Source organism: Zonotrichia albicollis, chromosome 3 (assembly GCF_047830755.1).
Source record: "Zonotrichia albicollis isolate bZonAlb1 chromosome 3, bZonAlb1.hap1, whole genome shotgun sequence".
NCBI lineage: Eukaryota > Metazoa > Chordata > Aves > Passeriformes > Passerellidae > Zonotrichia > Zonotrichia albicollis.
This window is the reverse complement of record NC_133821.1, coordinates 15771826-15784744: the sequence shown is the minus strand read 5'-3', so window position 1 is coordinate 15784744 and position 12919 is coordinate 15771826. Positions and strand designations below refer to the sequence as shown.

General features: G+C 38.8%; 1 protein-coding gene across 1 annotated transcript in view; it reads left to right on the top strand.

The window, feature by feature from the left end:
• Positions 1 to 12919, top strand: part of CNIH3 (cornichon family AMPA receptor auxiliary protein 3) — a 52147-nt gene that overhangs the window by 26064 nt on the left and 13164 nt on the right. The gene's annotated exons all lie outside the window — the stretch shown is intronic.

Genomic DNA, 12919 nt, shown 5'->3' with positions numbered 1-12919 from the left:
TGAACGGCAAAATGGAGCGTTTTGGCTAATTGCAGACTCTGTATTCATAAGGGATTGGCTTGCTTCTGTTTCATTTAAATGGCTTGTTAATTCAGCCTCTTCTTCGAAGTTCTTTGGGGAGACATTTGTTTTAATTGAGAGATTATATGCAAGAAGAGGAGGGTGCAATAACTACAGAGATTTGTAGCCCTCAAATCTGACAACCGCTAAAAATAGTTGTGTTTTATGTAGCAGAGAGGAAAATTGAGGAAAAACAGTAAAGAATTGAGTGCCAGCTATATTGATACAGGAAAATAGCTGTTAGGATTCTTCCAGCAAGTACTAAATATATCCTTCAATATTGTGTGGCTTTAGGGTCTCTTTCTATTTTTATGAAACAGCAGCATACCTGTTTTGAAGGAAGTTCTTTTGTAGGGCATTGAAAACTGTGGTATCTTGCTATTTATGACATTAGAACTTAATGTTTAAGAGCTGATGTCAATTTGTTGTTTAAAAGAGGTTAGAGGTGGGCTATAAAAGTATGTTCAATTTCATTATTCACTGGTTTTAGAAGGGGTCCTTGTGAATTGTTAAATTGTTAAATATGTCATAGACTTCTGATTCCAGTGAGCAAAGACCTTTTTAATGATGTGGTTTTGGGTTTATATCCAAAACACTTGGAGAAGTTTATTGAGAAACTGTGACCAGGTGTGTGATATTTCACCAGATATTATATATACTTATGTACCTTATTTACATTTTCCAAAATAGAATGGAGGATGCAACTGTTCTGCAGCCAGGCATTTTCTGATGTTTCATTTGGGGAAAATGTTTCTGTATCATTAAAACAAGCAGGGTTTGTGTGAAGCTGTTATGTATGATGCTGGCACATAGACATGCAGGAACACATGGCTCCTTGTTTCTACAGTGCTGTAGGTTTGAATAAACCTAAATTTTCTGATTACTGAAGATATTTTGGTGGGGCTGTTAAAATATGTTCAGTTACTGATGACAGCAATATTATTTAATTGTAATTGCAGTTGTATTTCAAGAAATCTAGCCAACAGATTGATTCCTCATTTTTTTAATTCCTAATTGATACTTACGTTAACATTAAGGACAATTAGGAATTTCCTAGATTAAAATACAGTCAAATTCATTAATCAAGCACTGCAATATTATTACTTTACCTTGGAGGAAATTTAAATTAAATTTTGATTAGGTTATGCATCATAATTTTGGAATTAATTCAATAAATCCTCACTAAGGAGGAGAGTTGATTGAACTTCTTGCTCAGGGAACACATTTCAGATTTCAGTTTGCTCGTGCCAGACACTGCTCAACAATTTAAGTAACTTTTCTCCAATTATCAGCATATATTTGTTTTTAAAGCCCATTAAGCTAAAGTAAGAATGATTTCTGAACATCAGAACTGGAACTTAGTGGGGAGGGAGTTGAGGTTGATCAGACTTTTGCTCATTTTTCTGAGTAAGAAAATACTGTACCAGAGCTCAATCCTTTTTCTTGATTTTATTTGGGGTTTTCTGGCTTTTACAAATCCTCAAGGGATGATGGGACGAGAGTAAATTCAGCAAGAATTCTAACCACAGGCAAGGTGACATTAATCTCAAAGATGTTCCAGATGAACTTGAACTGTCTTGAAGAATACAAACACAGAGACAAAAACCCCTGCAGGGACTGGGTTTGAATAACCCAACTCAGCCAGTTCAGCACTCCAGTACTAGCAGTAGCATAGTAAATAATGAATCAGGAGCTGGGGTGTTTAAAACAAAACAAACCTAAAAACCTATTCACCTGAGTTTTTGGAGCAAGTTTAAATGTTTTAGTTAGGTGGTTGGGCAGTGCCAGTGCTTGGTCTGGTTTTGTGCCTCTGTCACTCTGGTTTCCAGTGGAGCTGGATCTGCTGTGGTAATGGTGGAAATTCATTCTGTATTCAGTAGTTCTGGTGTTTACAAGGTTCAATTCTGGATTTTACCACTTTGCAAAAGTAAAATAAATGTCTATTTTAAATTTATATTTCATTTTATATGTCCTAATATAAAATAGGACATATAAAATAAAATATATGTGGTAGTTATGTTTTACTGTATTTACAGGCTTTGGTAAATAACCAAAACCCACAGGAACTCAAAGAGTGATTGTAGAATTGCCATTCTATTCACACTGAGACAGGGTAAATAAAATGTAAAACCTAGTGAATGTAATACAGAATTCCAGACACACACTGTCTTTACAGTTTTGTTTCAGTACATTTCAACATTTACATATTCTGTTAAAAAAGGTAAAATTACTCCCATGTGTGCAAGTAAGAGTAATCCAGAGACATCCAGAGCAAATAGGAGCTTGAAGGGTTTTGGGTTAACACCACAGGTTCAGCTGTGGACGGAGCATTCTGAGGATGGAGATAAGGCTTGGTCCTGTGTCTGTGTCATGCCTGTTTGTCAGCAGTGAAGGCAGACTCCCAAAGTTTGGACAAAACCCCACAATATGTTCAGTGAAACATTACTGAGCTCCTTGGATCAGCTAACAGGGAAAGTTAGCTTTTAGGCTTTTCCTTAATAGAAGAAGAGGATTATTTGAGTACAGAGATTCTTTTCCTTTATAGGTCTCTAAATATTATGTGAAATCAACCTTGTTAAAAAGCTCTATCTTTCCTTCTTTACCCTGATCCAGCTGACTTTTTTTTTTCTCCCATGTTTTGGATGGAGGAGACTCACCAATATGCACTGGAGTGATTGCCATATAAAATATTTTTTTTTTACTTGGACCTTGATAGGCTCCAGACCTTCACCTTGCAGGGGCTCCTAGCATTCCCTGCTTGCAGCAGCTCCAGTGGCCACTGTCCTTTGAGGAGTGTCAGGTGTCCCAGTAAGCTCATTTCAACTGACTGATCACATTCTTTTCTTCTTGGTAAATTTGCTAGTTATTGCCAGGATCACTCTCTCTGTTGTTCTGCCTCATGGTCACTGGCAAGCCTGAGATAATGTGATGGATTTTAAGGGCTTGGGTCTGTCTGTTGATTGCTTCATCATGCATTTAGGGATTTATGGATGTGTAGCATTCTTTTACCCAGTCTGCAGGCTGATGGTCATTAGCAGAGCCCTTCTGTAAGCCTATAGCATGGCTCATTAAAATGCTTAATGTGAGCTTATATAAGCAAATTTAGCAAATGTGATGCATAATCACAAGGAATTGTGAAAGTGGTGTATAATCATCCATATTGCAAGAAAGAATCACACTTTCTCCCTGGGGATGAGAAATCTCCTCTAAGTGGAAACTCCAGCAGCAAGGCAATTAGTTTGTGGTGAAACTGGGAATAACAGCAATGGTTTTACCTCGGTAGTGCTGTCCATTTTTTACAACCTCAAATATGTTTTAATTCCTCATTAAGTTGGACTTAACAGAAAAAGAAAATGTTGCAACATAGCCACACTTAGAGGGAAAAGTCTGCAGGGTTAATATACCCCAGGTTTCCTTGTACCTGGTAGTGGACTTGTCTTTGAAGCTTAGGTGCTTGTGTTATCTAAGAGGAAAACAGAATTTTCTGTCTAATCATTAGGCATTTTTGGGCTGTGGAAATGGCAGTGATATTCTGCCTTACAGGAGAAAGAGGATGATGTTTCCAGAGCTGTGATAAACTGCTGCTCAAACAAAGATCACAAAAGGCAACAAAAAATGGCAGCGTGTGACATTTTTCCTGTTAGCAGCGATTGTTACAATGATGGAGCACATGAACTTTGTCCACTCTCATTAGAGACCACAGAGTTCATCATTGCTGCTGGCTTCTCAGTACATGTCATGTTTCTTGATGTATCTAATCCTCTCTCTTTTCACACCTCATCAATGTGAGGAAACTGCTGAGTTTTGAGTAATCTTCTGGGCAGCAGGAAAACTGTCAGGAGACCCTTCCCACAGAGTGACTGGGAATATAAACCCCAATCAAGGGACAACATGGATATCTTCAGAAGAGTGAATATAAAATTCTGTGGGTAGAAAAAATACTGCAGATACCCAGGTTGTTATTCAATGTCTCCCTGTGACTCAGGGCAACACAGAAGGTTATACCCAGGCAGTGTATAAAACTATTTAAGAAAATACTATGTATTTTAAAAATTGTTTTTATCATCTCAAATACCTTTATTTATTTTTTCCTCCTCAATCTTTCCACTGCAATTTCAATGGTTCAGAACAGAGTTGAATGCTTTTGATTGGATCCCATTAGATAGTTTTGTCAGGATCTGAACTTGCTATTAACTGGGCTGATAAGCAATGTGAATCTGAAACAGATGTTCATTAATCCTTTTTTTACAGGTTTAAACATATGATCTGTTATTGGAACTACAGTGATATTATAAGTTACATTATCAGATGAAAACTTCACGTTTTAAAACTGTCTTAAGTCAAAAGGGTAGTTTTAGGCTGTTACACATTTGCCTTTCTGGAAGAAAATATAATACAACTCTGCTTTTGTTGTCTTTAGGTGGATGTTCTGTTGTCTTACATTTTGCCACTTTTTGAATTTTGCATTCTATTCTCTTAGTTGGATACTTTGATCTTTTAAAGGTTGTGTTGAGAGATGACTTTCAGCAAGACTTGGCTCTCCTTTTCCATAATGCTTGTGTTGGTGTTTGTGTTACAGCAGTGCTTTTGCTCTCAGGTAAAGAGTAAAGCCTGGTTGTGCCAGATGCTACCAAAACCACATGGTAATAAATATGAAGAACATTTGCTTACATTCACCAGACATGTACACAACAGGAAAGGAAAGGTTGCACAGTTGCTCTGATGACAGAAATCTTGTTTTTGCAGATCTACTTGGTTTTCTTGCTTGCAGGCAGAGCTTGAATCTTTTATTTTTGACCAAAGGTAAAAATTTTCTTGCTGTTTTTGAAGGGTCTGATGATTTGTTGGTTCAATAATTGCATGGGGTCTTGGATCTCTACAGCAGCTGTTCAAATCCAGCCCAGTTTGGAGTCAGACCCAAACTGCTGTGGTCACATTGATGTCAGATTGCTGGGAATGAAATTATCTGGTGTTGTATGTTTAGATGTTTGGGATGTTTGCTCTACAGAAATACTAATGAACAGAGGCAATAAGATGAGCTAGATCTCTGTCAACGTCACACTGAGTATGAGCTACACCCCTCTGCTATACATGCACACACAAAATTGGCTTCCAAACTGCCTCAGAAGAAATTCCAGAGTTTGCATGCAGCCACTGGAATAAAGGATATTGTTGTTTCAGAGGCATTAATTGTACATGCAGATTTTGTATGAGTCAGCTTGCCCTGCTCTGCATATTCTCTCCATTAGGATTTGGACTGTGATTGCATCATGCTTCATAAAACTAAATTCATTGAAGTTCTCCATTGTTTGAAGTGCCCCAAAACTTTTTAAAATGCGTTACACTCTAAACATGTGTGAGAAACCCAAAACTGGCCTGTATTTCAGTACTCCATTCTTACTTGAAAGGTACTGCTAAACTTCTATTGCATGATAAAGTCAACTTTATTCTGGCCTTCAGAGTGGCTCTGACAAGATATTTTTACATTAGGAGAGAATATTTTTTACACTTCAAGGGTAAAAAGTGAAGTTAGCTAAAAATGTATTAGTACATGATTTTGAGTTTATGAAAATCATGACTTATGGTGGAGTTCTTTTTAGACAACTTTCACACAGCATCTCTCACTAGTCAAAAGAAGCAGGAGATAAATTCTAAATCTTCTGCTCATGTAAACAGTGAGGCTGTCCTTAGGTTGTGCAAGGGAAAGAAAGAAAGAAGTGGAGAAGTGGAGATACAAGAAAAGCAAGTAAAATATTTGTAGCTGAAGTATGACACACTTTCACTAGCTCTGTGTTGGTTTAATTGTTTTCTGCAGCTTGCCTAAATGAGGAGGGAGTTAATATATTCACAGTGATTCACACTTGGTAGAGGTTTTGTTTGCACCAGAAGGATGAAGGACATAATGATTTTCCCTTAATCTTGTAATAGATTTCCAGGCCTTCAGTACCTTTGTTACCAAGCTGCCTTTTTCAATGCTGCACTCTGACAGAAAATTCAGCACAGATAATCTAAAAGCTTCCCTCTTTCCCTCTCTTAACTATTTTCTGCCTTATTTGTTATCTATGAAGTGTGGAATGGGATAAAATTGGGCATTCCCTATTCAGTTAGTCTTTTGGGCACCCACATAGTTTGAATCTCATCAGAAAGAATGGAACTTGGCACAGAAGCTATTCTGCAGAACTGATAATAGAATTGGGATCAAAGAACGGGCAGTATTTATATTTTGTACACAAATTATCCCATAAATTTTGCTTGACTAGAGATAGTGCATCTCTTCTTCACACTTTCTGTTTTATTTTAGAGATTGCATTCATATCTACTAAAAAATATTACTATTGCAGTAAAAATACTGAATATCATCCCTTTTGTCCTTTCTTTGGATACAGTATCATATCTGGAAAGAAAGCCCTTAAAATAGGACTAAAGGACTGAGAGGAAGTGTAGTATTTCTGGCAGGCAATTCATTCACTACTGACACTCATTGATTAAGTGAATTGTGCCAACACTATTTTTAGTCAATCTTACAAGTTCCTGAATTCAGCACTTTTGAAAAGTTAGAACATAACAATTGTTATTTTTAGCAATAATTGCCTAAGGATGTCTGTGTGCTTACCTAGGGATAATGAGAAGATAGATCCTGCTGTGTCTGCCAGGTGCTCATAGCAGGGGGAGCTTGTAATGGGAGAAGTTAGGAAAACTATTGCAAGAGTGAAGAGTTCAAACTTGTGGCTCAGCCACAGTTTGGTCCTTATTCCTCTTCTACTCCAGGGGGGAAGCAGGATTTGCCAGAGTGATGCCTGATGAAAACTGGAATATCCTTTGAAGGGAGATATTCACAGTGTTACTACCCATGAAAATATTTCTATATGAAACTATTTCAGCTTCACTGACTATATTTTGCTGCTAATCTCATCTCTAAGTGTTTAGTCAATAATCAAGGTGCCAAACAAAGTGTCACTCTGTAACTGATGGCCTCTTGCTCTACAATTCAGCTTCTCCCAGTCCTCTTCTGCAGGATTTGTAAACATAAGTCCTTGCAGTGGGAGAACATCACAAGTAACAGTGGAATAAGCTGAAGATGCAGCAAAAATGTAGATGAGTAATGTTGTCTGTACTGTGCTCCTGAGAGCAGTGTACTTCTCAGCCACTTGGGGTGATGCAATTTATGCATCTGTTCCTCAAAGCTGTGTTGAAATATTGGCAGAATTTGACTTGCTAATGGCCCATATTTGCTCTAATCCAGTATGCAATAAAGTAAGTATTTGCATTTTAATAAAATGAAGGAAGTTAAACCAGAGGTCACTGTTATGTTTGGCAGAATGTTCAGTGTAGCTTTAAGTTGGGATCAGACCCTATAAAGCCACTGAGAAATTACAAAAAGCAGCATAATTCCTGAATGTAGAGCGCAATGATTCCACCCCATCCCTGTTTATGGATGCAGATTTTTTTCTGCTGAGAGTTAAATGTCCTACCTTGCATCTCGTTTCTGATGTTTTCTATAAAGCTGTTGTAGTGCCAGGGAGGGAAATGTCTTTGCCACGTCTGCACTGCACCAAATCTGCTTCCTCAGACTGCCACTCTTCACACACAGCCCTTTAGCGAACACTTCGTTTCCAGCATTTATGGAAGTGTCAATCTTGGGCAGACCCCCAGGAGAAGGCCTGAGGGCCCTTCCTGAGCCCTGCAGATGACTGAACTTCATTTTGATCATCCCTGAGGTTTGTGCATTCACAGCCCTGCCTGTGAACCGGGGGTTGGTTCTGTAGCTCCTAATGAGCAGCTGCCGCGCTAATTGCCGTTCTCCCCGGTTTTGGGGGAGCACACAAAGGCGGCAGGAGCAGCCCAGCTGCCGCGTGTCCTGGCTGCTTGTGCCTGAAATACCAAAGTGAGGTAGGGCAAGGAGAGGTTTATTACCCTGTTTTCTGCCAGCACTGTGGGAATTAGAGGAGTTGGCACTCCGGGGTTGCTAACCCAGCTTCTGTCGCTGGTTCGGAATTAGCGTTAGAAAAAGGAAGGTCATAAAGATGTCTCCTGATCCCTGCTGAGTGGAAAAGAACAGTTTGCAGAGGAGATGCACTTGTAAGATCACAGCACATCTGCCCTAATGACGTGCCTGCCAAGGATGGGGCACTTCTTGGATTGTGCTGGTGCCCTGCAGACCTTTCAGTCTTTTTTTAAATCTGTTTCATAACCTTTTTACCTGTTGGCTGCTGTGACCTTCCACAGGCTGTGCAATACCAGAATATTTATGGATACTCCTGATGAGTGTCCTGTAAAGACCTGATTCTCTTCTCTCACTCCTGTTGAAGTTATTACTGGTCTTAAGTAAAAGCTTAAACATTCTAGTCAGAAACTAGCTCCAGTGGAATATATAGAATTGAATATAATTATCCCCATGTTGCAGAAGAGAGAGAGAGACAATGAGAAGTGAAATGATAGGCCTAAATATAAATGTGTTTAGTAGCTGAGATGGAAAGAGCATCCAGAAATCCTGTCTTTTAATATTAGATCTTGTACTGTGTCACAGATGGATATGAAGTGAGAATAGTAATTAGGCTCTTTGTGTTACTCATTTCATTGTCTGGTATTTGTGCTGTGGAGTGACTTATGTTCACATCCACTTAAGAGAAATGTTTAAAGAAATTCCAGTAGCTCTTTAGAATAATTAAATTACCTTCAAAAAGAACTGGCTTTTTGCTGCTTTGTTTCATTGTGATCCCAAGCAGTGAGTGGAGGGGTGAAAACACAGATGTTATATCTTTCTTTTTTTTTTTAACTTGTGCTCTGCATTTTGTTTGTAACATTAAGTCTTGAATATGTGTGCTGCTGCTCTCCCCCAGATAAAATGTAAAGCTGCATCTATTAATTTACTAGGTTCAGCTGCACATTGTCCTTTTGATGATCTGGAATCCATTTCCCAAGCATTTTCTTCTGAACTGCATGCACAAATCTACCTACCAAACTGCTAAATACTCTTAGTGGTTTGTATAACATGGTTTTGAATTACTTAAAATGGTTTTGTTACGTGTTTGTGTTATAACAATTTGATGTTACTGAATTAACAACTAGCAAACAGTCTGTAGAGACACAAGCAAGTGTGGATTTTAACAGGAGAATTGAAATAAATTGGACCTGAATATTTGGACAGAAAACCTTAGTATATTTACTGTGACAGCATTGTATTGGGCTCTAGGGCAGCCTTTCAGAAGAGGTTTTGGAAGTCAAGTAACCCAAATCATTTAAAGTAGATTAGAAGGATACACTAGAAAAGTGGGAAGACTTCTTGTATTTCAAGAGTAAAATTTAGTGTTTCGTCTGTTTGATCAAAGCAAACAGTATGTTTAAAACTGTTGGAATTATTAAGATGTATGGTCTGTGTATTTAAATCACACATAGTTGACCCTTCTTCTTTGGTTTGTGCAGCAACAGGAGGAAACAGATGATTTGTTTCAGAGTATGTACATTCCACATACACACACAGTCTGGGCTAAGGCACATGCTGCTACTATTTTTTTGTGTGGTTTTGCTTTCTTTTTTTCACTTTCTTGCACTACATTTCTGATTTTTCCAGTCTGTGCTGTTCAGTTAGGGGAATTTCGGAGTCATTAAATAATCTCCCTTTGATCTCACAGTGTCTTTAACTCAGCTGACACTCCCCAGTAACCCAGGTTAGCTCTGGCAGGCTCTGCAGGGATGGGCTTTAAAGTGCTATTGAAATAACTCCTGTGTCCTGAAAACCTTGGGTACACCTCCACCCCCTCTTTGCCCTGCTATTGATGAGGACTGATTCTGTCAGCTTTTTGTGAGGGATGTGGTGGAAAAAGCAGCAAATGAGCCCCACAGTGACAAGCTGCAGCCCTCCTCTAGTGCAGGCAGATGCAGTAGCAATAACCACTGCAATAAAGCAGAGTGCACTTGGATCAGACCTCATCCGGGGCCTGGCAGTGATTCCACACATGCATGATGAAGTTTTCTGTTGCTTTCAGGTGGTTGGAAAGGGACTGGTGTGATTTTAAGGTGAACAACACGTTTGCACTGGGGTAATCACCAGAAGGAGATTCAACCCCCACTTCTCTGCAGGATTTTCCTGCTGTCTGTGGGAGGAGAAGGCAGGCATTAAGAGAGGAAGTTGTTTCAGCCTCCAACAGTGTAATGAAGACTCTCAGAAGCTCTGGTAGGGTAGAGAGTGTGTAATGGCTGGCAATTTCTGGGTACAGTGTAAAATCTGTGGTTGCAGTGTGGAGGTTGACAGGCGCAGATGGAGACTGATGGAGACTCTTGGGTGTTTTGGGGAAGGAACAGCAATTCTGTGAGAATTATTATTATTAGTGTGTAGCACTCAGGAGCACTGGTCTAAGCAAAGTGCTGGAAAGAAGCATCTTGACATTTCAGTGGCTTAAGAGTGGGAAAACTCTTTGAGATTTGTGAGAATTTAATAGCACTGATGAAGGGATATTATTATTCCTGCTATAATATCTTCCTAATATCTTCCCAGTTCTGTTTTCTATGAGGTATTTTATGGGCCCTGTTCACTGGTGAGACAAACTGTAAGAGTCATTCCATGTAAAAATGATACAGTGTCCTGTAAAATCAAAATTACATTTGAGAGGAAGGTATCCATCTGTAATAAACAGAATAAGGAGGGAAGGTACAGAGAGAAAAAGATAAACCTATCTTTTGTATAAGAACAACAGAATAGATTTAGGAAATGGGAAACAGAACTTTATTTAGGGCTGAGCTTCTCTAAAGAGGTCCTTTTATTCCTATAAACAGAAAGAAGCTGCTGATAAGTGCTTGAATTCAGTGCTTGTTTCCTGCTCTTGAGTTCAGCCAAACCTAGGTATTTGTCCACAGCAAAGCCTGCTTTGTTTTCTATGGAATTAGGAGAAGATCAATCTCCATGTGCAGTGTGTGTGTACTACCTCATATGAGAATGAATTCTTTGGTGAGGTGGTAATGAGCATGATACCCACCTAAGGTTTTACATCTAAATGTGAGTGATAAATTGTGAATCAGGGTTTACTGATGTGGACATTTATTTAACTGTACAGTTATATCAGAACAACACTAACAAAGTTACAGTGGTTTCTTTTTCCCTTGCTTATGTTGTAGCAGAAGGCATTTCTGATTAGCAGCATTTTGGTTTTTTTTTCTCTAGAAGCTGACTTCCTTTTCAGGCTTTCCTGTGGTTTTCCACAGTGAAATATCAGCCATCTGAATTTCTGGTGATAAATTTGTGGTGCCATTTGAGCTTGGGACTCAAAGTGACCAAGTTGCCTCCCTTAAGGGTTGTGCTGCTATGGCAATTTCTCCTTCTCCTCCATGTTTCATAACCACCACAAGCTTTATCCTGAGCTGTGTCAGAAAGCAGAGGTCGTTATTTGAATCAGGATGTTCCTGGTTCAAAATAGAAATGTACTATTTATATCCTAACATGTTTACCATCTGACAGCTTCCTATGCTCTCACAGGAATGAATTAAAGACATTGGTTTAGTTCCTGTTGCAGTTATCTGTACCGCTGAAGTTGCTTTGCAGTTGAGTACCTCAGCAGGAGCTACAAGGATTGACTGCTGCTTGTTTCTCAGCCAGCTTTCTTCTCTCCAGGAGCTGAATCCCATGTTTGCTAAAGTTGGTTTGAAGTTTTCATTGTTTTCAGAGGATATAGTGTCAAATTGCAGGATGATTCTTACAGCCAAGAACTGAGGCAGTGTTTTATTTTAGTTATTTACTTGACCTCATAAGCCTTGCTGTTAGTTAGTGCCTTTCTATGCTTTATGCTTCCAAGTCTCACACCTCCATTTAGATTTGGTCTGTGAAGTGCATCAGCTGAATGTAACTGGCTTTGCAGGCTGAGCTTTGTTTCCTTCTTTGCAGGAATTCTCTCCAGAAACAGTGATTAGCAATGATCCTTTCTTATTTATGTCTACAGGAAAATACCACTCCAAGAAAAGGTTGAAGAGACATCAATGACCCTTTTGCTATTCTACCACAAGTATAGATAGATTTAATTTACACCAGAAGTTGTGACTGGAAAGTGAGCCTACTTCTGAGAGTCCTCAGCTTCCTTTGCTTCCTTTCTAATTTCACTGCAGATTCTTGGTTTGTTTTTCTAGCTCTGCATAAATATTCACCGTGGGTTTCCTTCCCTGTTATTACCAGCCAGCCCACTGATCAGGCACCAGGGCTGCAGTCTAGCTAAGTTTATGTATTGTGTTGGAACCAGCAATCAAATATGAATGTAATATGCTTTTAAGTGTTGTGATGTTCAGTGGGCAGATGTACATCATGAAGACCTTTCTTGTCTACAATTTGTTATGAAGATGAATCATTCTTTGGGGAAAGGTTATAGTCATGTTGTAAATCACATTCTCAAACTGAAAAAAAAAAAAGATCCAGAAGTGATAAATAAGTACCATCTGGAATCTGAAGTATATAATTGTATTATGATTTCTCATCCCTATAAAGTAAGCCCTTTGAGAATGTTTTAGTTGAAGGCACAGTCACGGAGATGCCCAAATCTGTTAAGTTCTTCAAGTGCTGAAGTGAAATGCATTAAAACAGTATGTCCCATGTAGGAAAGCCTCCTAGAGCCAAGATGATGGAATTCCTTGCAGCACAGCTCTATGGGAGTAGTTGTTTGGAAAAACTGTGTAGTAAATTTTACCTTGTTTAAAAAAAAAAAAAATAGGGCTCACTTTAATTATTTGATAGATGATAATGAATTGTCATTAAAAAAAGCCCCCAAATGCCTTTTGGGATTTAATTTTGGTTGATGTATCTTCAAGATGAAGCAGTGCATGCAGATGAGTTGTGTATGAGTTTGTCTCGTTTTGAGAAATATGCACTGCTGGAACTTAG